Source organism: Pseudopipra pipra, chromosome 5 (assembly GCF_036250125.1).
Source record: "Pseudopipra pipra isolate bDixPip1 chromosome 5, bDixPip1.hap1, whole genome shotgun sequence".
In the NCBI taxonomy this organism is placed as follows: Eukaryota; Metazoa; Chordata; class Aves; order Passeriformes; family Pipridae; genus Pseudopipra; species Pseudopipra pipra.
The window spans coordinates 1,632,599-1,660,004 of record NC_087553.1 but is presented as its reverse complement, the minus strand read 5'-3'; the positions used below and the strand labels follow the sequence as shown (position 1 = coordinate 1,660,004).

The 27,406-nt window shown below is 40.7% G+C and overlaps 1 protein-coding gene across 2 annotated transcripts in view; it reads right to left on the bottom strand.

Annotated features, from left to right (window-relative positions):
• Positions 1 to 27,406, bottom strand: part of SHISAL1 (shisa like 1) — a 237,231-nt gene that overhangs the window by 134,781 nt on the left and 75,044 nt on the right. The window lies entirely within an intron of this gene.

Sequence of the window (27,406 nt, the reverse complement as noted above, 5' to 3'; positions counted from 1 at the left end):
AAGGAAAAAAGAAAATCCCAATTCTTCTTTTGGTCTGAACAGACTGCCATGTTCAGCAGCAAGCAAAGCCTTTTTCTCTTCCTTTTTGTTTTTTCTTTTAATTCATCTCTCCCTTTTTAATTAAGCTCTTTAATTTCTCTTTTTTCTTCCTCCTTACCCCAAAACCTGCTGCTGTGTGTTTAATTCCTCTTTTCCTGTTATCCCAAACCCATGCCATGTGTCTGTATCACAGGGCAGGGACTCACACACCAATTTCCGTGCCAAATTTGCTGTTAAAACTCTCTGGTTGTTCGTGGACCCTCTGACTTTCGTCCTTCCTTTTGACTCATGAGCATTTTCAAACCTTTAGGGTGGGTCATCATGCAGACCGAAAAACTGATGTGCCCAATATAGGGACAGAGTAACTTGGAAAATCTATGTATGGCTTACAGATTTCTGAGAAACCATCAGATAATGGTCAAGAGCTGACAAGCACCAGCTTCTGAAATTCCCTGAGTGAGATGAGCTGATAAAGGAAGGATTGGGAAGGAGTGAGAGCAGAAGTGCTGGAGGGAGAAGAAGATGGACAGAACAGCTTCAGAGCTGAGAGGGGAACAAAGAGCTTTCCAGGAAGGTGGCCTGACCAGGTCACCTGGGCTGGGAGGGACTGAGCACTTCAGAAGCCACCCTGGCCGTGCAGAAAACCTGTGGATTGCTCTTGGCTGCTGGAACCCACCCCAAAGAAAGCTTCAGGAGCCAGGGAAGATTAAAGGAGCAATGCACTAAGAAAACTGCCCCCATCTCAAGGCATTTTGTCCCCTCCTGGGAGAGCAGCAGGAGCGCTCCAGGAGAAATGCCTGTGCCCTCCAGTGCATCTGCTTCCCTTTGAAGTTTGCCTTTGCACAACCTTTGTGCTTGTTTGGAGTCTACAGCTGCTGCACAGAAGTCATGCCCTTTGCTAGGAATACCAGCACATCCTGGATGCAGAAGAAGGGTGGGAATTCAGAACTAAACTGAGCATTAGGGATGTGAGCACACCAGAGCAGCTCAGCCTGGCTTTCTACTGATTTCCTACCCATGAAAGGTACTCAGTTGCCTTTCTGATTGTCTCGGAGCAGTCACCTTCCAAGGAGTTCTGGATCATCTCCAGGATCTCTTTGCCACGTGGAAACAGTTAATTCAGAGTCCACCACTGTCCATGTAACACTAGGACTGCAGTAAAATAGACCTTACGGGGTTAGGACCTCTCAGAGAGAACTGATACTTCTCCAAAGAGAGATACTGTGGCTGTGTGAACCCCATATTCAGATTAAGCCACAAAGTGTTAGAAAACAAGGAATGTCACGCTGCTATTGACATCTTTAACCCACTCATGACTCAAAATCAACAAATACAAGACAGAAAAAAGTTGTATTTTATTTACTGAGCTGCATGACTGTTTCCTTAAAGCCTTAGACTCTGTATCCATCTCTTCATCCCAGTGTTGACTGGAGAAAAAACAAGGAAAATGGACCCATAAGCTTAAGATTACCTCAGAAGAGTCTAAGAATTAATCATACAGTGATACAAATCATCATCATCAGATCAGGATCATTTCTGAGCATCTGAAGTAAAAGACTTCCTTAAGAACTGTGCTTGACAGAGGTAAAATAAGAAACTATAAACTTCATATATATAAGTTGGATGAGGTGAAAGATTTGGCTTAATTTGGGCCTAACAAAACCCAGTGTTGATATTCACTACTAGATTTCCAAAACTTTGATCAAATCACATTTCTGGAGTCAAAGACATGGGTTTCTGATGTGAGTCCTGGCAAAAAAAAAAAAAAAACAAAACAACAAAATAAACCAAAAAACCAACCAACCAACCAAAAATCTCCAAACCAAAACAAACCAAAACAAACAAAAAACAAAACAAAAAAAAACCCAAAAAGCTCTCTTTTTTTTGGATGTAGTCCCTTCTGTTCACATGTTTAAACACTGCTGCTGACTCCCACTTAATATATTTCTTGCAGTTATTGACTCTAAATGCCTATGTACACTCCCAGCTACATTAACTAAAATGAAATATTGAATCTGTGTCTTTGGTTGCCAGCCATAACATCTACTAAATACAGTGGAAAAGTTTCAATACTGAAGTAATATTTGCTGCTTAATAAAAATGAAATTGGCACCTGTAATTTATGTTCTTTGTAAGAAAGGAATCCCATAGAATGAGATGCTTTGATGTGGCTCAAATGAGGAAAAAGGGAACGACTTCAAGTCAATTATATCAGCAGCTTCTTTAAAGCACTAGAAAATTTGTGGAGATTATTAATTAAGTTTATTTATACCTCCTTCCCCTCTCCTTCCCCCTCCTGCCACCTTCACCCTGTGCAGAAATGGATCAAAATTTCATTGCAATTTTACTTGCTCATTAAGCTTGGAGTGAAAATGGACACAGTTTCACATCATTGAGATGTTTCACTGATATTCTTGGGCCAATTCAAATGGTCATTTCAGTCCCCAGAGCAGGAGAGAATCCCACAGATAAACTGGAACTATAACATGTAATGTGCTCTCATTGATTTTTTTCAGTCAGTTAAATTGGTTTGTTTTTTATTTCATGTGTAATGAGTGGGTAGGTTAAAAAAAAACTACCATATTTTTTCCAAGCAAATTGCTATCTCAGGCTAATCACATTTATATGATTTGAATGAAGTGTTCAATATTGATGGTAGGTGATTGTTTTGCATTGCACGTTGCCCTTAACACAAACAAATCTGGCAAGAAATCTTCTAAGAAATGTTTTTCAGCAGGAAGTTTGTAATCATCAAAGCCAAGGCTTTTCAGAAGGGAGATTTGAACCAAAACATCTGGAAAATATATGTTTATGCCAAAATTGTAAAAATGCCTTGTTTTAACATTTGTCTAATTAAGCCTTTTAATTTTGCTTCAAAATTGCAGTGTGCTGCTGTACAGGTCACAAATGTGAAAATAATCCATGTAGCTGTTAAAGAACTTATGTTTGGAAATGAATCTTCGGGTATCAGTGATAAAATCAGAGCACGAGCAGGCAACCTTTGGGATTGGAGGGAAAAGGCTGCTGAGGATCAGAGAGATGGGAATCTGGTAGAAATTTCCCCTCACGTTACCTGTGCACACACAGCCACAGCAGGGGAGGCTGTTCATTTTTGCACATTAAACACAGGGATTTTTTGGTGAAAATATGCTATTTGATCCAAAGGATCCCAAGCCTTTGCTCAAAGGACTGAAGTCAAAACAAAGCCTTCTAATGGATCTAATTAAATATTATTTTAAAGCATTTTTAAAAGTTTTCTATCCGTTTAAAGAATGTCTCTCAGTTCTATTAGATCTTGCTATATGTTCATTTGTCATTGTTTGCCTGTGAAACACCTCCTGAAGTCCTTACTTTTGGGTAAAGACTGTGTTCTCTTTTCATTCCTTCCAGCTTAAGAAAGAAGAAAAAAGACTGGGAGAAGGAGGGAGGAAAAAAGGCACCACCTTGCTGCACATCCCCCCAGCATCCTCATCTGGAAACCCCCAGGGGATCAGACCTTTGGCCTGGCCAGGAACAGCACAGAAACAGCAATAACAGTGTCTTTCACATGCAGGTTTTGTGCTGCCAACATAAAACCCCCACTGCACAGCGTGTGACGTTTGCTATTTTTGCACCGTGTTTTCATCCTGGAGAACACCTCTGGAAATGAGGTTGGAGGGTGTGTGCAGAACATGCTGAATAAGAGGAGGAGGAGGAGGAGGAGAACAGCCAACCCTCCCTCTCCTGTGCTGACACCGAGCAGGAGGAACCCAGCTCTGAGTGCCAAATCACTGCACAGGGTAATTAGCACCGCGGAGTTTAATGCCAGCCCGCACAATTAACCCTTCAGGGTGTGAAACAGAGACGAGCTGTGCCATGGGAGGTGCCTCAGAACTCTGGGAATGCTGTGAAGGGCTGCAGACACCAGGCAGGAGCTCTGGGAGATGGGTCTGGAGCTGCAGCTGGTGCACTGCAAACAGCATTAGCTGTCTGTGGTTGGGCACCTAAATCCCTCTCTTCTCTGGTTAGAACAGCAGACTGATGAATCCAATGAAACAAATTAATTTTACTGGGTGGCCCAGCAGTTTTCTGCTCCCTGATGCTGGCTGTGAACTGGCAACTAAGTTTTCACCCAGATTTCCCACAGCACTTTTAGGAATTACTGCACAGGTGGGGCACAGGGACCAAGGGAGAAGCTGCAGCTTTTATGGTCACAAAACTGAGGCTGTACCAACACTATAATAACTATATATATTCATCACACCATCGTTTTAGTATTAACTAGATTACAGTTAATGCCACAGTACAAATAAATGAAATGGCAGTATTTTCCACACCCTGCAGGTATCCTCTGAAAAGAACCACCACAGAAGTGCCCCTCCAGTGCTCTGGGAGGATTGCAAAGCTCAGGCTCAGCACTGATGCCAGTGGCCTCATCCCTGCAATACCTGCCATTCCCTGCTCCACACATCCCCAGAATAATGAGGCCCATCATCTTTTGATGAGACTGTGGGAGTTGATATTCCCAAAATACAACATTACACTATCAGATAATCACTACAAGTTAATACTGCTCCAGGAAGGCTATTTCTGTGAAAGCTACTGGGAATACAAGAGCAACACAGGGAAGTCAATACAAGGCAGGATCTCTGTTTCTGCAGGGGATAAAAAAATGTAATTAGGGACAAACCCAGCTAGGAACATTAAATAATTACAAGCCTGATTTTTAAAGACTTTATAGACCTACAGAGCTGGACTAGGAACAGAAGCCAAGACAAAGAATATCTTATCTTACCACGTGTGCCATGAAACCACCTACAGAGAAAGGTGCAGCCAATCTGGCAAGGACTGCTATCTTTGCACACACTGGACATTGGAAAATACACTCAAGTGTCTTACAGCAGCACAGAAATGGGGTCAACATTGTTTCTGGCAATGCCTGGGGAAAGGATGTGACTAACAGCATAAACTGAGAAAATGAAAAGAATCAAAAAGCATTCCTCCTTTCCTGGATTATCATAATTACTTTTCCAACAGCAGAAAAATATAATTGATAAGCAACTCTGGAGATAATTGGAAGAGGTAAAAGCGTGGTTCAAGTTCTGCTGGTAGGATTTAACCATTTTTATTCAGCTTGTCACACACCATTATTGACCTGGGCTGATCTGCAGACAAAGAGAGATGTAAAAAGATGCAAACACAGAATCCTCAAAGCTTCCATGGGGAGAAGGAGGACTCAGAGTTCACTGTGTTAATGCATTATAGAAGACAGCTAAGCATGTTTAATTAAATCTTTATGAACTGCCAGGATTTTATGTTCTGACATAATCTTCTGGTAAGAAATTTGGGGAGGGTTTTTTTTCTTACTGCTTTTAGTTAGAGAGCAATTTAACAGCCAAACCAGACCCTCCAGCTGCTGCAGGTACCAGTGGCTGCTGGTCCACTTCACTTTGGGAAAAGGTTGGTGTTGTTTGGCAGGTTCTGTGGCTTTACTGAGACCTAACCTGATGCAGATACAGAGCAGCACAACCCCCACTCTGTCCCAGAGCTTGTGGCCTAATTTTGGGCAGTTAGACAGGGAAGCATAAAACCAAGGAGCCTTCCTTCCAATCTCCCAGATTCTCTCAGCTTGCAACCAGGAATACTGGAAATCAGGAATAAAGCATGGACCTCACTGCAGGGCTCACATCTGCCAAGCCAAGCAGGGCCCTCCAATTTCTTTCACGGGGTAAAAAGGATCAGAGACAGAAATTCTAGGCAGCCTTTGAGCACATTAACACATCAGTTACAGCAGCAGGACCACTGACTGTCAGCCAGCAGGAAATGGTTTATTCTTGCCTGTCCTCCCAAGTGTATTTGTAACCTGGAATGAGTTGTTCAGGTTTTGTAGAAATTCAGTTTAAATGAACTGCTGTTATTTAAAAATAGCAAGACACACTCTATGTCCCAATGTGTTTCATAAATCTACTGATTAATGACTCTGATAGTATATTGAACAGACTAAGTCTAATACATGAAAGCTAAACTAAACAAGCACCACTAACTCCTACCAGAATTTAAGATCAGCCTTAGTAAGGTCTTAGTCTCATCTATTTAAGTATTTCTGCAAAATCCAGAGAGAGTTTGTTAAAATTTTTAAACCTTTGGTAAAACTATAAATTTCTGGTGGTTTTTGTTTGTTTGTTTGTTTGTTTGTTTTTGTTTTGTTTTTTTTTGAGTAAAGGAGGCACCTAAAAATTCTGTAGCACTTACATGTATAAAAGGCATAGAACTCTGGACAGCTTGGTTTTTCCAAAGTCTCTGAGTGAAACATATATGACAAAGAAACTCCCTTAATCTCACAGTAAAACCCTGGTCAAAACTCTAAATCTCTGCAGTTATGAGTTCCTCGATAGATCAGACAATCTGGCCATTCTAAACTTATTGTCATAAACCCCTATATGCCTGGAATATTCTTTAATATTTTGGCTGGCATTTGCTTACTTAATGAAGAGAGAAATCTAGCATTCTCCTGTCCAATTTAAAGAAATCTGCTTTCCTATATAAAGCTTGAATTATAATATCCTTTTCTCAAACAAAAAAATGCAATAACCCTTAGCTTTCTTCAGTCTTTGTCTAGCAGAAGTATAATGATTTATTGTTCCCACTTTATATATAAACTCAGCACTTGACTTGGCCAAGGACATTAGACAGAAACACTTGAAGTCTGAAATTTCAGGGTGTTTATTTCCACAATGGGCAGCTTTTTCTCTCTGTCTGAAGAAATAAGTGAATGCAAGGTGTTTCACTTTAAGTTACATTTATGTTTTACTGATTGCAAAGCTTAGCTCATGTCTTGCCTCTGAAGCAGAGGAAATATTGCTTTCCAGGTAATTTCATTTCTAACGCTGCCTATAAAAGGGACATGGCAAAGATTGTGCTGGGAAAATGTTCTGTTAAAAGCCAATGCCATTTACAAAAGATCAAGTGCTGCAGGTGAAAGCTAAAGAAAATGGGATTTAAGAGTCAGGTTAGTTTATGTAGAGCATTATTTAAAAAATTACCTGTACAGCAACTCTGTTGCAATGGGAACAGAGAAGCTGTAAAGGTCACCAATTTCATCATGTTGAACTATTTAGGAGACGACTCTTCCAAGCAAAGCTCACACATTAATTTAAGGCCATTTTTTTTTTACCCTAAGCAAGGTTAGTTCTCATGCAGGCTACAGGGAAGAGAGGAACCAGGAATCCAGGGGGGCAGGATGATCTCCAAACCCAGCAGTGTGCTGGGAATCGAGGATCAGCTTGTCCTTCAAGTGAGTTGGTGCTTGGGATAGCAGGGAGATGGACCCCAAAGATCCATCTTTGCCTTAGGCAAGCCTGGGCATCCCAGTGAGCCACCAGTGAGCACTGGAAAGTGCAGCTGGGGGGAATGGGGGAGAGTTCAGCTCTGCTTTGAGGCAGATCCCCTCAGCAAGTCCTTCGAATGCTTTTCTGCTGAAACTCCAGTGCAGAGCTGTTTGTGTGGCACTTAATTATGGTTCTGTAGGACACAGGCTGAGCCAGGAGCTCCCTCATTTCTTTTGTGGCATCGTACAGTGATGTATGATCAGTACTTTAAAAAAGGGAGATAAAAAGGCAACGGACTGGGAACCAGCTAGATGAGGAAATGCAGGAGGGAGGAACTGCTCTTTCCAAGTAACTAATTGCTGTGATTGTTGTCTCCCCACACAAATTCTCCCAGGTCAGTTTTATTTAAAAAACAAGTGCAGTTTTAGACCTTCAAAACAAAACTTTTCTTCAGGAAAGACTGAGTTCTCTAGTGAAGGAAGATCATTATAAATTAGTTCAACCATTATAAACTCATTATGAATCAGTTCAACCAATATTTATCAGTGCACTGAGGAGAACTATCAATAGCCAAGGAGGTGAAAGAGTGGGAGGTGCTGCAGCTGCTTTGCCTTTCTGTGGCCACACTGAGAGGCTGTAAAACTGCCCTAACCCCGGGCTGGTGTGAGTTTACAGCTCTCACGCATCACCAGAGCTGCACAAAACAAGAGGATGGTGATAAATTCAGCTCAGTGCAGAGGCTTTAAACCTTAATAAATGGGTGGTGGAAATTAAAACGCTGTGAGGCTGATGTGAAGCTTTAAAGAGGGGGAGACAAGGACAATAATCATGCTTTGCTTCAAGGTCAGCTTGCTAAGCCATGGAAGTATCAGAGAGGAGTTTTATGCACCCTGCCATAACAGTGATTTAAAAGAAGTATGGGAACCATATGCTGTAGCCACAGAAAGGTGGACAAGATGGTTTTTTCCTCCTACCTTCTGCCCAATTCTGTCAAAAAATGTAGTTTGAGGACCAATTTGCCTCATGCCTTATTGACATTTGTCTACAGCCTACAGACATCATGTAAACAGGACAACTTCACAGGAGTTCTTTTCTTTCAGGAATTCTTTTAGGATTATTACATTTAATATCCCTGTAACTGATTACTGGTAAATACCAGTATTTATCTCTCAGACCACTCTAAGTCAGGGCCAGAACTCGTTAAATGTTAATTTTAAAACCTGTGCTCTAAGCTCACGCCAAGGGTCTCAGAGATTACTTCCCCCTCTCCTTTATTTTTATAGATTGCTAATAAATTCCAAAAAGTACAAGAGCAGATGCTTGAGAATACTCTAAAAAGCAACATTAAAAGAAAAAATCAAGACAAGGCTGCAGCTACAGATGACATGGGCATCCTTCTAATGCAAAATTATGGAGGAAAACCCTCCCTGTATTTTTATCACAAATCACACACACGCCAAAAAAAAACACCCAAAACCAACAAAAAACCAACCAACCAAAAACAAAACCAAAAATAAAACAAACAAACAAACAAACAAACAAAGAAGAATTTAAGCTGAGTTACACTAATTAAAGTGGAGGTGTGGTCTTAACTATTCAACTGAATCTTCCTTGCTGTAAGGCCTGTTAATTTGTAGCTGATCAGTGCCAGCAATATTATGGTCCACATATATTTTGCAGAAGAAAATCTGATCACTGGCTCCTTTCTTAAAATGTTATATTCTGTCAAGTGTCCCACGTGCATATTCCATAAAGAACCTTTGCTCATTCCATTGCTGCCCCTCAAATATCCTGCCTTGCTGCGGGTTTGGAGGGAGGGGGAGGATTTTACAAACCTGAGTTTATGTCAGACAACATTTGAGCCAGCACAGGCCTGTAGGATTGAGCAGATGAAAAGATTTACCTTTGGACTAAACAAGCACTAGAGCTTGTTCCTTTTAATTGGCAAAGAATGCAATAAATGGCAACAAGGGTTTGGGAACAGTAAATCTTGTGACAACACCGCTTTTATATGGAAAAGGGCTGAGATGGGCCTTAATGCAGAGCTCTAAATTTAGTCAGCCTTTTGTTTTCTGTCCAGTACTGCTTTACCCACCTCAGTAATCTACAACCTGCTTGTCTTTAATAAGATATGCACAAAGGAAGTGTTGCTGAGAAACACTGATCCAAATCTGAATTTCAGAAAGGCTTTCACTGAGGGTTTTCTGTGCTCCAGGGTAGAACCAAGAGTAGGAGAGGACTAGCCCTCCTAGCTGAAGAATATAACACCTAAAGACAGTTTGTTTCTGTATTTTTGGGGTTTCTGGGTTGTTTGGTTTGGTTTTTTGAGGGGATTGGTGAGCAGGAGGAGGTTTGAACTAGCTACAAGGATATATATATTTTTATGTCTTGCAGAGAGGGAGCTGAAAAATTATCTTTTCCTTTGCCTGTGGAGTTTTTGGTACCACCCATCCATGTGGGGTCAATGTGAGAGACTTCTGAAACCATGAAACCACACTTGCTAAACTGGAAAAACCAAGGTGATGTGCTCCTTTCTGAGACCAGAATCCCAGTCTCAGGAACGAGATCAAAGCAACTGAGCTGTCAGAGCCCGTCACAATTTCAACAACTACATCTATGTCACTCCACTGGACTTTTCAAGCAGCCTTCATAAAATTCATTTCCACATCTTCAGCTTCTGAAACTCTGCTCTCAGACTGATTTCTCACTTGTAGTTTCTGTTGCTGCAAGAGTGTGTCTGAATTAGTCACTTTGTCACTCCAGAATATTCTTCTATAAATTTTCATGCAGGACTCCACATGTCTAAAGGTAATTTTATTTCTCTTTGAAACCAGCAGACATCACACAGCTTGTTTGAAATTCAAAATCCTATCAAGTATTTACTTTTTGACTCTTATTAAATAGCTAATTTCCACTTCACTGATCCTCCATGCTTTTTCACAAGGCCTGGCAGGTCTTTCAGGAATGTTGTGGATCAAAGGGCACAGACTTACAGTGCACTTGAAATTTTAGCTCTCAAACTTTCAGAATTTGTAAAAGGCTCACAGTTTTTATCCGAGGCCTTTCACTGAAGCCACAAGAAACTTGTGCTTGGTGCTCTCCATCCCTTGAGAAGGAGCACATGTGCTGCTGGCACCTTCCCTTCCAGGATGACTTCACAGGGCAGTGCACAACCAACCAGTCCCCTGTGCCCTCTTTGGAGCCACCTTGTCCTTAATCCCCACAAATCCAGGCATAGCAGGAGCTGCTGAGCAACAAGACTGGAGCCAGCTGTCAAGTTGACAAGTTGACAAGTCACTCTGGCCTTTGCAGAAGTTCTTCTCACAGGCTTAATACTCAGAAGTCTGGCTCATTTCAGGGAATATCAGGATGCACTTCTTTCAAAGCAGAGATTTTTCATTTTCCCAGGCTGGGGGCACTCACCACAGGGTGGAGGGAAGCAGTGGCAGAGCAATTCTCCAGCTGCCAAGGCAATTCTCAGTCTCACCACTCTGAGCTTCCCCCCTTCCTTCCCTGGCTCTCTGTGGGCAAACACCTGACAGGTTTATCTTCAGCAGCTCAAACTCCTGTGGTAGCACCAGCTTCCCCCTTTTCTCTCATTAATAACCCTCAGACAAATGAAGCTTTGCAAGTCTGTCATTTATTTCACACTTGCCTCAGGTCTGCTGCAGCTTTTGGACACCACATCAGTGGGCAGACTGCTTTGCTTCGGCCTGGACAACCAGCCCTGGTTCCTTCTCGTCTCCAGGGACATTCACTGACCCCTTCCAGAGCAAAATACTCAATTTTTGTGGAACAAACCTCCCTGCAGTTCATGGCTGAGCTGAGTTCTAGCAGCATGGTTGTGCTTCATGGGTAGGTGACTCAATCAGAGAGGCACTTTTCTCATGGAAAATAGTTTAGTCATTATTTCTACTAGTTGTTTCACTACTCATTTTATTCTGCTTGTAAGATCCTTCATAATTATTTCAGGGGGGCATGATTGATCTGGGTTATATTTGTTAAACTATGATAGATTCATGTTTCAACAGCAGCATCACTGAAGGTTTCACCCAAAGGCCACTGGCCTTTTACACACATCCATAATTAAACTGCTATGCAAATGTGCTCTTTTCCTACAAAATGGTGCTTCTTTAACATCAATATCTGCAAAATGATTGCTATTCAGCTATTTAATCCCTAACCTTAGGTTTCAATTCACAGAAATAATAAACGACCATTTACTGATTTGTTTTCAAGTACCTGTTTGCTTATTCAGAAGGGTCAATATTTTTAAGACCTTAAACCTGGAATCGATTTCCTGTGGGCTCACATTTGCCCTCAGGTAAAGGCTGACTGATTTTGCACTTGCTTCTCGTGGGAAAAAACCTCTACATTGCATTTCCTCAGTACCATGAAGTAGTTTTGGGGGTTTGGGTTTTGCTGTTTGGGTTTTTTTGGTGTGGGTTTTTTTCAGGTGTGCTTTTTGTGTGTTGGTTGTTTTGGTTTTCTCCCCCCCTACATATTTTTGATGTTGTTTTTTGTTTGTTTTCTTTTTAACTCTTAGTCCCCTAAGTTTCTACCTCACTTGGACATTTAGAAATGAAGCAGTGCTACTTACACAAAATTATAATGAACAAATGGAGGTTTTAGACCGTGGCCCAGAATCAAATCCAAATGGATTCCTTCTCACTCTCCCCTACATGAATTATTGCTGCAGTACCAGTGAACAATAACAAAATGATAGTTTATTCATCAAAGAAATCAAAGGCTGCAGATAAAGCTTGAAGTCCGTACATGAAAGATGAGTTGGTTTATATGTAATATTCACTCTGTGCCATGAGGGATGACACAGCTCTAGACCAGCTGTCAGCAGCTTTGAAAGTTGATCAAACTGATTTTACTGGCTTTTTTTCCAGCCCACTTACAAAGCTGGGGTGGTAAAACATTGTCAGCACCCACTGGTGGCTCTGGTTCTAACTATCAATAAAGTTACTGTTGATGAAGTCAAAGTTGTTGCAAACTATAGATTTGCCTTGGATAGGAAGCAAAACATGTCACAACTAAATTGTGGGTGAGTAAGGTTCGTAAAAAAAACCCCATTCAGGATGCAATAATTAGAGCAATCAATGCATTCTGATTGACTGATTACCACCTTTCTCCTGCCAGTGGCAGAAATAACCTTCCTCTATAAACTCACAGACTCGTTCAGATTAAATTGGGAGCAGATGGGAAGTTGTTTGTGTCGGTGGCATTTCGGTTCCTGAACACCCTTCACACCCAGGAGGTGCTGCTACGTTGTGCTGTGATTAGAATAAAGCAACAAAATCAATCTCTCCTAACTCCACAAATACAAAATCTATCATCCAAAAGGTCAGCCTGGCACACAACAAATATTGACAGCAAGCTTTCCAGGTGTCATTTTGCAGCGTTCTCAGCACTTGTAATTGGGACTGGATACAACCTCATTCAGAAAATAACTCTTAGTGAGAAGAGACTTAACTAGGGCTTTATATGGGGAGATCAAATGGAATCAAACTGTGCAAACTCATGCATCCCAAACTAGTTTCAGCAGGCTTTCAGCTATCCTTTACAGCAGGATTTGGACCACTAACAAATTCTGAAATGAAACACAGCTATCCTGCATTTGTCTTTGTGTAAGTTGCTCTGAATAGATTGTTCAGCCTTTAAGAGGCTGAATTTGGATTTTGTACATTTAGTTTATATTGACCTGTCCAGTTTTCACTGAAATGGCAACAAACATCCTTTTGTTTTGGGAAATATCCTAACAGGAGTTTTGCATGTGTTGGTTTTAGATGTCCTGTTTTTCCCCACATGCAGAGGAAGCAAATGAACACCTCTAAAAGTGCTTCTGTTACCCGGAAGGCAGTTCCTTGTCTCCATGTGCATGGTGGGACTCTGAGTTTCCCACAGAACTACCTGCCCACTGGGGTATTAAGCACATGGATTTCGACCTAAAGCTTGTCTGTTTTAACTGGTCCCCATTTAAAATCACTTCCAGCTTCTCCTTCAGATGCAGAGCTCTAACTCTGCAAAGGATGTGTGTTGATTCAAACAAAGCTGCATGTGGGTAATTCTCCCACAAAACTCCCTCAAAGGAGCATCCCAAACCCCGTTCCATATCCGTGGAACAGCACTTCTAAAATAGTGATTTTGTACACGATTTTACATCCTAATAAACCCAGGAAAGCACTTTGCAATAAGTGGGCAGACACTTTATACAAAAGGCTAAAAGTTAAGGGCTTTAAAAATCACAGGGTTGTTCATTATAGAGCCCTGCTGGGTGAAAATTCTGTTTACTGGCAGTACAATCTCACTGAAGTCCATGAAGTCATTTGGACTCAGCATGGCCAGTGGCTCTAAGTGAGGAACATAAAGACATTGTTAAGATCTGGAAAAAAAAACAAAACAGTGGCCCTGAAGGACTGAGATGTGATGTAATCTTAAAAACACCACAGTGCAAAACAGTTCAACTGTTTGCTTTAGAAATATATGTAAAGAATGGTACAAATCCATCTTTAAAATATTTTTGAAACCTTTTTTAAAATACACTCCATTTTTCAAAAATAGTTTTTAATCTATTTCATATCTTTATATATATTATATATAAAGTATTATATATTTACATATAATCATAGTTTTAAAAATCTATTTATTTACTGATTAATCCAAGAGGTTTGTTACTGATTTCTGGGGTTTGGGAATGCTTTCTGAGCCCTTTCATAACATGTTGCTTTAGAGTGCTTTCTACAGCAGAGATAATATTTCTCAAAAGGTAAATATTTAATCAAGGGATTGCTCCTCTTATCAACCCTCTGATAATATTTATTGAATATATTACTCTGAGCAGCAATCCAGAGGATTTTCCTTAAGTTGCCTTGCATCTAGAACCTTGCTTCAAAGGAATACACCCTCCTGCAGTGTCTGCTGGGTAAGAAACAGGTGCATTAATCAAACTGACAAACCATTTTCAGCATTATTGTTCAGCACAGCACAATACCGAGTGCATATGAAAGATTTACATTTATCTCTCTCCTGGCACTTGTAGAGGACTGAAATACTTTTACCCAAGTATGGCCTTTTTTACTTTTATGGGCTTCACTGAGAGGCAAGAAAGGCTGATTTAGGGTCACTCTAAACTTGTTTTGGAGGGGTAAAAAGAGCACGTTCTGCACACAGAATTTAAGATTCTCTCTGTCTGAATCTAAAGCAACCCTAAGGCTTTTGTGTCCCACTCTGGACAGGGTGGAGTTTGCTTAGAGGGATGGCCAAGAGGGAGCCAAGACACACATGTCAGGTCAGGCTGCAAGACCACACCCCCTCAAGGAGCCACGGTAAATAAATTTAGCAAACAAATTTGCTGTTTTCTCCAGCATTTTAGGAAAGTGCTGCAGAATTCAAGCTTATCTTGCCTCACCATCAGGAGATGCTGTTGTGCTTATCTAGTCCCTGGGTGTTCAGAATAGCACAGGATGTTTTGTTTTACACACAGAAACTTTCTGCAGACTTGAACAGTCTAAAACTGTTCAACACCAAGAGATCTAAAGGACCTCTCCATTCTTCACATCCTGGTCTGTTAGAGGAGGCTTTCCCAGCTCTGACAACAAATACCAAACTGAAACCACTGTGGAAGTCTTGATTTCACAGAATATTCTGAGTTGAAAAGAGCTTATCCTTGTCCTAGCAGACAAAGACAAAAGATTGCTTAATTACAAGGAACCCAAATATTTACTGCTAACAAGAATATTGACTGTTAATAGCAGCTTCTAGAGAAAATCTCTGTTAAAAAAACACCTCAATTAAGAGGTGAGGTTTGGAAAAAGAGGGGTTGGCTGCATTCTGGCCACAGTTCCCTTCTCCTCTGCAGGCTGCAGGAATGAGCTGCCCCAGTGCTTTAAATTCAAACTGCACAGGTAAGGGCAGGCAAGCTTACAGAAAGCTCAGCAGTGCACATTTGTGTATGAACTTAAGGGGGGTGGATTAGATGACCCTTGAAGATCCCCTCCAACACAAACTCTTCCATGATTCTCTGAAACCAACAGCTAAGTGTCTGCCCCAGTTCTCGGTAACAGGGGGCACTCCGTAGTCACAAAGTCAGGGCTGCAAAGGATGAGAGCTCCTCTGAACTGGGCTCTCACATCAGCCCTTCCTGAGTTCTGGAAAGGACTGCTCTGGATTTAACGAGGAGCCTGGCCAGGACTGGGACAAGAGGCATCTTTAGAAATTTCCCAGGCCTTTAGAGCTGAGGTGCTGAAAGCATGAAATACAGGGTAGGAATGGAGAAACAGGGGAAGCTTTGCATCTCTGTTCCCAGTGCTTGGGAACAGCACACAGCCCAAGTGCAGTCCATGCATTTATCCATCATTTGCAATCCATGCAAATTATTAGCTTTGTTATTTCCCCCCATTTCATACAATAACCCCTCATATAATGCCAGCTTATGTCAGTTAAAATAATGTAGCTGCTATTACTATGGGATACACTTGTATCAAAGCCAGCTGAACTCCAGTTTTGCCCTCAGGCACATTTTGCAGCCCCTAAAAAGCAAAAAAGCCCCTGAAGCCACAGCTAGAATAATTCCAGTCCCTGTCTCCATGCACTGCACTGGGTACTCAGGGAGTAAAATGCAGAATGTGGGATTTACCAGCTTGGAAGGAACAGGGTTATCAGCTCTTTATATACTACATGTATTGCAGGAATTATGCCCATTTCAATGTGCATTCCACTACTGGATTGTTTCCAGATATTTCTACCACCCTAAGGCTCGGAAGCCTGCAGGCTAGAAAACCTAACATTTTCTTCACTAGGTGTCAAAATAATTTGTTTTGTATAAAAACCTAAGAGGCTGGAGCAGAAATAGGCTTGTTCACTACCTAAATGATACTGGCTTTATTTTTTTAATTCCTAAACCAGTCTGCTCAAAGCCATTTACAATTGAGTAATAATTTGCATACTCAAAAAAGCTATTAGTGAAAGCAATGTAATTTTTTTCTTCTCCAGTGCCCCAGCTTAGTGTCTAATTCAGTGTTTTGAATAAACTGAACATTGGGTTGATTTATGAATATAGAGAACATATTTCCTTTTTTTTTAATCAGCTACCATTAAGCTGAATTGCCTAGCAATGAATTTAAATTAAAATGACAACAGCCATATTTAAATTTTATCCACACATAATTGTGTTGAATTAAATAAATATTGCATTTTATACGATGTGTTGGAACAGTTAAAGTGTCTATGAGCAGAGACAAGTAGTGAAGAATGATTATTTAATTAATTCAGTGGTCTTTTCTATGAATTCTAAGTCTTTTTACAGAAAAATGGTCAACATTAATTCAGCTAAAATAATTTCACTGGAAGAGTAAGACTTTCAGATCTTACAAGATCCCAGAAATGTTTCATTTCTCTGGGATTTAAGAGTAAGTAGCTGCCAGTAACTGTTCAGCAGATGTTCAAAACATGCTCAAATAGGTCCTTTGATTTCCTCCCAGAGGAGACCTGGATACAGCTATAAACTGGTTTTCTTGTCTCTCTTACTGAAGAACAGAAGCAAAGAATTCGTACAGATCCCAAATTTCCACCTCCCCATGTCTTTTTTTCCCCAGAGTTTTGAATAGTGATACAGGTACAGGGTAGAGATGCACAGACCACTTCCTCTTAATAGCAGATTAAACTCTGAATATGTGTTCCAATATAGATACTGAATATTCCCTTTCCATGAACAATGAAGTGAGCCTGTTACCCCCCCTCCCCTCTTCTCCCAGCTATTTTGCTTCATGTGGAAAATACCTGTAAAGTATTACCCCTAGAGCATTAGGATAACTTTCTGATCACTTGTGGGCGAGTCACCTGAATTTCAGTCCCTGCCCAACTAAATGTGGTTATACAGATATAATTTGGGCTGTGTAGTCTCCTCTTGGAGACTTTTCAAGATCTGACTGGATAAAACCCCAAAGAGTTCTGATCTCAGAGCTTACAGTGTTTTGAGCAAGAGCTCGGTCTGAAGACCTTTCTTTCACCCTGAATTATTCTACGAGTACCAGGTCACAAGATCAGCAAAAGATTCAATGCTAATGATAAGATTGTTTGGTTGTTAGGGCATTCCATCCTGGGAAATTGATAATACAAGTCCTTCAAGCAGGAGCAAAGCATGTCAGCTCAAGGCTGTGAAGCAGAGAGGTGGATGAGCACTTGTGTTGCTCCAGCGTTTCTGTGACTGTCACCCTGGTCATCTCACTCTGGTATCTTGGTAACTATAGTTAAAAGCTTATAAACACATTTAAGAACGAATTTTAAAAATAAAATTAAAAAAAAAAATCACTTTTCAGTTTTCTAAAACCTTCTTCCCAGTTGTACCTCACTAAAGCTTCACGTGCCCCATGTTCTCTGCTGAGGATGCTGAAGGACCACTTCCCTCTGTGAGGAACTCCTGGAGTAAACAGAATTTTCCATTTATTCCCCACTCAGGGTTGCAAGCAGTGCCAGGGAGAAGGGACTGCTAATTTCCTTGAAGCCCTGGAGCTCTCCATGCTTGAGGGCCATATTGTGTTCCTCACTCCTTTCCTAGGGGAAATCTCTACCTGAACAACAATTTTACCTCCTAAACATACCAGGTGCTTATTTCTGATCTCTGCAGGGAAAAAAAGTCCTGTAATTCCCAGAGCAGGATGTTTATGCTCATACTATTTTAGAAGAGCTTATTTAAGGAAAACAGCAATATCACGACAAAAACATTTCATCTACTACTGCCTTTTCCAATAAAATATTGTGAATATCCTTCAGTCAAATGCCTTCTTTCAGTTACACAGCCAGGTGGGATGGTAAAAGCAGCAGTTATTCTTAAACAGCTAGTGCTTTCTGAAATGAGTGAAAAGAGATTAAAAGATAAGAAAAAAAATCATTTTTCAATAGGTGAAATAATTTTACAGATGAAACATGGCTGTAGTGAGCTTTTCCTACTTGTACTTTATATTGGACACAAGTAACAGAGTTCTTGGGAATGAGCTGCTCATCCTTATTAACAACTTAAATAGGGGTTTAAAGGGCTTATCTGCAATGAATTATTCAAGAGCTTCATGAATTAACTCCTGAGCTTTTCGTGCTTTTTCACCACAGCACTGGACCTCCCAGTCAGGTGAAACAACATAATTAATTCTCTAAATTTGCAGTGACACTTTAGGCCTCCGTGAGCTTCGAATGAAATCTCAGGCCCAGGGAGACAGTGATTCCAGTGAAATTCCAGTAAGTTCCCTCCTTATGCACAGGACATTTTTCCTCGTGTGTATAACTCCAAGGCACTGTGTGAAAGAGCAAAGGGAAAGTTGGAGGAGGTGGATTTTCTTCATTTGTTAGTGCAGCAGAGCTTCACCTCCCCAACCAAGACACTGGCCATCACTCCAACACTTTCATTCCATTTTTGCTTCAGGTTAGAGGAGGTATTTGGAATAGTTATATACAGCATTACACACTGAAGAAATGACATGGTAACAGAAAATGAGATATTTCCTTCAGCGTAACAAACTGGCAAATTTGTAGGTGATGAATCCTTTAAATCACCTTTCAGGCAGACAATTGATGATACAGAACACACAGGGACACAAATGCTGCTGTTTGACATGCCAGCCTCTCACACAACACAGCTGAAGATATTTAACTCCTGTTTATTCAACTCCTATTTACCATCAAAGCATTTTATTAGCAGTGGTTTACAATCCTAAATATTCCCCCTCTTAAATGCAACTTAGTCCATTCCTTTAACCTCAGTTACTACAAAGGCAAGTAATCCAGTGACTTTATCAAGTGATGAGACAGCACAAAAAGGAAGGCAGAGGTGTTTTCAAGTAGGGGCAAATATGCCAAGAATTATGTCCAAAAGTGTTCACAGACAGGTGTTTCACTTTTGCTTTTTGGAAAAATATGCACTCCATGAAAATTTGAGTTTGCTGTGTTTCAGTGGAGCTGTCTACACTAAGAGCTTGAAAGAAATTAGGTGGAGTGGTGTATAATAGTTAACAAACTTGTAAAAACTTTGCCTTAGTGGGCAAGGAGATGGGATTTTTTTTTAATGGCATCAATTCACTGTCTTGAACTCTGGAATTAAATGGCATTGAAATTAAATAATCCAACTGCTTTGATTTAACATATGGGCTAAAATGGCTTTCATTACAAAGGTGATTACTGTATAATAGGCAAGAAGCAAAGGAAGAGACAGGTGATTCATTGAAACAAAATTAGATTGGAAAAGTCACCTTTTAGCAAATAAGACCATTATTCCAGACCCTGTCAGTATTTGAACAGCTTTGACCCGATGTTCTGCAATAGGAGAAAGTGTGATTCACAGGAACACCCAGGAGCACCACACTTAACAGTTATTTAGTGCCTGAAGAATGGTCCTGCTTAAGTGAGCCAGTCTGTACTATTGAAGTAATTTATACATGATAAATGCAACACCAGGACCAAAATTATCTGTTACTGAATCTGTACAGAAAGGACACATTATGTTTAGGTAATAAAATCACATAAGTACCTTATTCAATGCACAAATCAAGTGACTGTACATGGCTTGTGACAGATCCACATCTCCTGCTAATATCCATAAAAACCTCATTTGTTTGATGGAAGAGAATTCTAATAAACACAGATGAAAGATAAACAGGAGAAGGTTGAGTGCCATGTTTCTATCATGTGTATTCAGATGCAATCTTCTTATTATAACTTGCCTGTTATCCAAAATAAAAGGACTCTCTTTCTGTATTAATGGCTAAGACTCTTTCTTCCCTAAATTGATAATGTGACATTTGAGATCTGACTTAATGTTTTTGAGCTAGTATTGAACTATAGGAATGAGGAATACGATGTGCACATACACACAGAAAGCAAAAGGAATAAAATTATGAGCATATGAAAAAGGTCATCTACGAGAGCAGCATCCAAAGATGACATCAGGGCTCTCAGTGGTTTTTCCCTCCCCATCCCTGGCAGAATAAAAGTGAAAGTGCAAGTCCTATTTATCTGGAGTAAACATAGTAAATGGCAAAATATGCCAAGGCCAAGTTTCAGATAATAAATGACTGCAGTGATCCAAAGGTTATACTCTTTGGGAGGAAATGGAGATCCCTGTAGCTGGAAAACATCTCTGTGGAAGAGAAGACATGGAAGGGAAGTCCCAGCTTCACAAAGGGCTTACCACGAAACAGGAGTGATTTTACTTCAGAAATGTCCTGTTTAGAACAGAGAAAATGGTGTGTGAATGTCTGCTCAGAGCTGACCCAGAGTTCTCAACAGAGCTGCCTTCAGGGATTCAACAGGCACAGAAGAACAGATTCTCCTGGCTTGAAAAATTCCCCAAACTGTAAATTTCCTGTGGTACTGAGAATACTAGAAATGACAAGGTTAAAAGGAGAAGTAAGCTGAAGGAACTTTATCTGCCTCAGTCTGAATGCTCAAATAAACAATTCCTGCTGCTGCAAAAGGAATCTGCATGCTGGAATTGTGGTGGGTTTATGATCCAATCTAATTAACAAGGAATCTCAGGAGCAGAGAACATCAGAAAGGCTCTAAACTAGCAACACTATACTAAAATGAGGAGAAGCAATCTTTAATACAAATCACTTTAGAATCACTGTTCAGACCATCTTCTAAAAATCTGTTGGGGAAGGGGAAAAAAATTAAGTATCCAGTAAGATTTTTAAGGAACCTTAGAAGACTTAACACTACACCTAGAAAGATAGACAGTTCTCCTTTCAATAAAGCCTTTTTACATTAGCAGTAAAATCAAGATGTTTTAGCAGGCAGCTGCCTAATAATCTACCCTAGTGTGTGGTCATCTGGACTTGCTCTAAGTATTTTAGGAATGTCACATCCTAAAGCTAAGATATGCCCATGCTTTATTTTGTTTGGTTGGTTTTTTGAGGGGAGGGGGTTGGTTTGTGGGGGTTTTTTTTGTTTATTTGTTGTTTGTTATGGGTTTGGTTTTTGGTTTTTTTTACAACTTCTCTGTAGACACCAAAAAAAGAAATTCCTTATCCCTCTCTCACTTTAGAGGGCCAGTAAAATTAAATATAGTTCTAATACTGTTCTCTAACAAGTGAGGAGACTTTAGGCTGTTCCTGATGTTTAGATCCAGTAACTGAACAAAAACACAGGGGAGATCAGAGAATTTGGAAGAGACAAACCTTGTCTTTGAGGTACTTCACAATTTCTTGTAGCTGAGGCTGCCATTCCAGCACTTAAGGCCCAAAAAAGGAAGCAATGTATAAGAAGTAACACTATCAGCACCATCATTATTTTTTGTATAAATGACTGCAACATTGGAAAACATCAAGAAATAATCTTGGAGTTCAACTTTTTCTGTTGAAATTGAATTAATTGCCCAGCAGGTTATTTGGGGAAGGAGAAACTGGTAAAACATACAATGAGAGACCTTCAGGCAGGAAGGGAAGCAAGACTAGGAAGGGTCTTTATGGCAGAAAGGTCATAAGCTTCATACAGCTTTGTTTGCAGCCTTTGTGCTTTCAAACAGCCTCTAAAAGTGAAACACAAAGAAATGGCTTCTTTAAAAAGGGAGAGTTTCTCCCTGCAGTCCTATTCAGCCACTCTGTTGTGGCATTTGTTCTGAATAGAAACCAGGTACACAAGGCCAGCTACAGAGAGCTGGAAAAGATAGTTTCAAGAAAGTGTTAGTCATTCACTTGATTTTTTTTTTTTTAAACTTGTCTCCAACTTGGTTAAAGAAAATCCTTTGCTTCATCAGAATAAGCTTTTACTATGGTCACCTTCTCCAGGTTAAACACCAGTATGGGTGAGGTGAATAAAAATCACTGTTCTCAGAATCGCTCTGGATTTAGTGAATTTATCACTGAAACCCCCCATTTTCTGCCCCAATGAGAGCATCAAAATGCCAATAAATCTGAGACTAATCACCCTGTGATCTGATACAACTGTGGGCCAAGAGCTATGGACAAATCTTTTATGACAAAAACTATCTGTGCATCTCTCTTTCCAGCAAGAGGTAACATCATTTGGACTTCTGAAAAGCTGCTTGCTTTGACCACGTTTTATGAAGGCCCATTTACAGTATTATAACACAACAGAAAGGATCTAAAACATGCTGTTAACCAACTTTCATTTCAAGTCAATCTTCAGTGCTTTGTCAAGATAAATCAGGACCAGTGCATAGAAATAAGGCTTTGGCCTTATGCTGAATGACTACATGTGGTCAGATATTATCCAATTCCAGATTACAAAGGAATTTGGAATTGAAATGAGCTCAAGTTGTCTGAAAGTCCTCAGTTGTTTACAGCAGGCTGCTTCCCTTCCTTGCTGAACACAGAAATGGGTTTTTGTTATCATGGTTACAGGACCATCAGGAGAACAGTCCCTGTTCTGCTCACAGCTAATAAAAGTGCTTTGTGGTGGCTACTTCAAAGGAAAACAGAGCTTAAAGACAGGGGGGTAGGATTTGTAAAATGACATGGAAAGAAGGGGTTTGACTGAATTGCAATGACCACTGAGTCACAAAGCCCATGAAAAGTCACAAAGCCCATGAAATCATATGTGCATAACACCTGAAAGCTGGTGTGTGAGCTCTGCAACACTGGATGGAATGGTAAAGTTTTATTCCCATTTCTCCACCACAGAACCTGTTGAGAGGATCTCTGTATCTCTGGCACAAACTCCTATTTCACTTGGAATCATTTCACTTCATTGTTTGCTGCTCACAGCAGAGCTAAGTTTGATGTCCAACATCACAGATGAGCTGAGGACATAAGTTATCCTTGAAGCATTCAGAAAGCTACCCTGGAAACACAGTAAGTTAATTCCCACCCAGCAACTCTTTTTTTTGAGCCCCATTGTGGAGTCAATGGTATTATGCTACACGTAAGAAGTTAATCAGTATCAGTGTACCATGGACAGGAATTACTGCAGTGAGGCATTTCTGTTGCTGAAAAAATGTATTGAAATGATCTGCAGCTCCACAATTAAAACCTAGGCTTTAGAGGCTCTGTGAGTGTTAGTGTATCTTCAGAGCACTTTACAGATCAATCCTTTTCAGCATCACTCCAGAAGTGGAAAGAATTACCTTTATCTGATGGAGAAAGAAGCTGCAGCACAAAGACACGGTGAGTCATCTGCCAGTTAAGTGCCTGGATACCAGGGGGATGGGGCCAGAGCAGAGAACAAAGTGTCCAGAGCAGATCACATCATCTGCAGCTGGTTTCCAGTACATTAATCTCATCTCCTTGCTATATTTAATCTGTCATATATTTGTTCTGTTCACCATTTCCCATGCCTGTGCTACACTGCTATTCAGTCACTTCCCATAAATGCATCTCCCACCTGCTTCCCTCCCTTCCACAGGACACTTGGTTCCCCTGCTGCCCATTGTCTCACACTGCTGGTACCTGAGAGCTGCAAACATTTCCCTGTATCCCCCTGAGCCTCCTTTTCCAATGAGTCCAGGCAGTCAGGCTGCTTTTCATTTCCAGTGACTCTGGAACTCACAATGGGAAGGGGCTGAGCACTGAAAATGGGCTCTGCAATCCCTTTGCTCCTGAAGGATGGTGCTTTCCACCGAGCCTGCAAGGGCACAGATCTGAAGCAATGCTCTGCTCCTCACCAGAGCATTGATCCTTCAAGTCTTTCCCATATATCACCAATCTTCAAAACACTTTTTTTTTTTAAGTAGTCAAGAATCCAATGTTTTCTAAGTACTCCTGCTAAAGCCACTGTTCATTTCACACACCATTTTTCCTCAGCCACTAAAATTTAGACCAATTATATGCAAAGTTCAAATGCTGTCCTCAAGTACCTAAAAGGTGCCCTCTATTTAGTGGCACAGTAACACGATACCATCAAAATCAATAAGAGCTTCACATGCAAACACGATGGAAAACAACCATTTATATTTATTTCTGTTCCCAAGTATGGATTTCAGAGTCTAAATTTAGGCACTCAGGGAGGAGAAGGGACAAAGATGGAAGACAATATGCCCTGTGTTTCCTGCCACCTTCCCAAGGCCAATCTGATTTAACAACTCTAATTGCCATCTTTTCTACTTAAATCTGGCTGAGATTGCTGTGTTTAGGTTAAGGACACTTTGGAAGATAATCAGGCAGATTCCCTTTCCTTTTTCCATCCATGAACTGGAAAAGGCCTTTTGTTCTGAGGGATAATTGGATCTGAATTTCCACATAACATGTACTTCCTACATGAAATACACATTAAACAACAACAAGCTGCCTTCCACTACCCAATTCCATCTCTGCTTAAATCCTATTACAGCCCCTCGACACTCAGAGAATGCAAGGGGTAAAAATATACTCAATATGTTATTTTCTCTTCCTCAGATGCCTTAGTTCCTTGTCTGCAAGGTCCTGTGATATCTGTAAGATCACCACAAACCTCTTGTTTAAACTCACTGTGTCTTAGAGGGGCTCTTCCTTCTGGATATTGAGTTTTTAAAACCTCTGCAAGACATTTTTCTCTGTGAGGATAAGGTGACCCCGAGGTTTAACTAGCTGAGATGTTACATATGATTTTATCTAGCAAGTATTAGCTAGATTTTTTATAAGTCTACAACTCTTTCAGTCCTGGTAGACTTCAGATAAACAGGCATATGAAAATGTTATTAGCATTCCACAAGTGCTGGGTTTTGTACAGTTTTTCCCTAAGCATCTGGTCCAACATTGTCTAGAACAAGCCCACGCTGATCTTTGCTGTGTCCTTGCTCACAGGACAGTTTATGGGATCTCAGATTATAATCCAGACAAAGCAACAAATCAAACACTGGACTGAAAAGTACCTCAATAAAAGCTAGTAAAAAACCAGCAGTTTAGAACAGCTCATGATCTCCAAGATCACTGAAGGCAACCCATCCAACCAGAAATATGTAAAAGCAGCAGCATTATCAACTTGCTCAAACTTTTATTTCGATTTAAAAATAGTAGCAACATCCAACATAACGGCAGAAAAAAATTTGGAACAATTATAAGCTCACTCAAACACACCCATTGTACAACCATGAAAATGTCAAACCAACTCTTATGTTAAAACACTTCCCTGCAGCTTTACATTTCATTACAGTGCAGCAAAGAAATCCCCTCCTGCAGTAACTGCAGTGGTTATTAGTATGTTATTGGGGCAGCTGCTGATATAATAGTGTCATGCCTCTTAACTCAGGCTTCTGAAGCTACGAACAATGCAGAGCAATAACCTTTACATCCCAGCTCAGCACAGTAGCAGGTAGTTACAGGAAAAATTAATGGAGGTAAGTGGCAGTGGAATCACTTATCCATGCCACAGTCACACACACAGCTGAGCTGCTGAAAGGGCCCTGGCACAGAGGACATGGGCAAGAGCCTGCCCTTGGGGAAATCTCTTTGATGTCACTGGCTCTAAGGTTTTCTGAGAGTCCAGTCCTTCCTACAGTGAGGAAAATTTGTCCTCTCCCCCTAAAGCCCCTGTCCCATTGTGACCCCTGATAAAGTGGAGTCCTGACAACCTCCTCATTTGCCAAGCCTGCAGTGACACATCCATCTTCCAGGCTGGAAAACACTGGATACTCTGCTACTCCCCACCTCTATTTTACACAAGCACTCTTAGCTCAACACTTCAGCCCCATTGCCTGCAACCTACACTATTTTTGGCTTCAATATTTGGGTGTTTGACTGCACTACCTGCAGAAGGTGGGTCTGGGGTTATCACCCATTGGTAAGAAAAGTGACCATCGTCAAGCACAAGAAAGGATTCAATTCCAATAGGATCCTGATTCAGGAATAGTATTTTCTGCATGGATAGAGTTTTGCAAGACGAATTTTCTTTCAGGATGAATTAGCAGATTGTTTAACCAGCATGCAAAAATATAGACTAACACCCACACAGAAGTGGAAAGTATCTTCTAAACCATCAGAAGGATTTTGCTATGTTGAACTGCAACTTCAACTGAGAAGTTGCTGAGTGACTTTACTGAGTGGGTTCAACACCATGATACTTGCAGACCTCTGATGTTTAGCACAAGCTGGAGATTTTCACCCCTTCAGCTCCACTCCTGCAGTCCTTCATTCCTGCTCTCTCCCTCCCACCACTAACACACCTCAACTTTGTCTCATGCACCACCACAATATATTAACAGGGGGAATAAACAGGTTCACAGGAGGCAAAATGGGATGCAGAGCTCATATTTAGCTGATCCTTTACAGCCTCCCAGGGGCCACGTGACTAATGCACCTCACATTTTTAATTGTCTGGAACTCAAAGCCCAAAGGCTTTTGCACTGGCCATGCTTTACCTTTATACTCTGTTAAGTAGAGAAAGCATAATAAATCCGTGCTGTGAACTGTCTTACTAATGTAGCTGTCAGAATAATGATTTCTCTCTTTTTCATCTTCCCAGCCAGGCAGTTCAATCCTGAGTTAGAAGAACCTACTTGCAATTGCTTTGGCCATCATCGATTTAGGGAGAAGTTCAGAGGAGGAAAAGCACATCACATTTGCACCCTGGGTACAGAAATAATGCTGGATGCCCCAAGTACTTCAATAAAATGATCTGCTCATTCACAAGGAAATTAGGATCAAAAAGGATGCTTTTGCCTTAAGCATCCTTTGTGCAGATTAGGTGAAGAATCCATTTAGACAGGAATTAATAGCTGGATATGTCCCTACACCATAGCATGAACAAGCTCCCACAGCATTAAGTGAATCATTCCCACCAACCAAGACAAAAAGAGTTTCAATAGAATGATTGTGTCAGCTTACAGTTCATGCAGAATGAGCTGTATGAGCATCACCTGCAAAGACCACCCCTCAAAAACTGGGAAAGTGCTGATCTGACTGGAATGAGGTGACATGGAGACATGGCAGAGGTGCCCATTTCCCCGTGCCCACAGCCTGACCATTCTCCTCTCCAGAATGCTGAGGGGGAGCCGAGTGCTGCTCTTCTAGGAATTAAAGCTCTTTATAAGCTCACATTTAATATTCTGAATAGTCTTCTTTTATAAACTCTAACATTTCAGCATCTTATTTTTTGTGTCAGCTCAGAAATTTGTCGCTTCCTGTATCAATTTC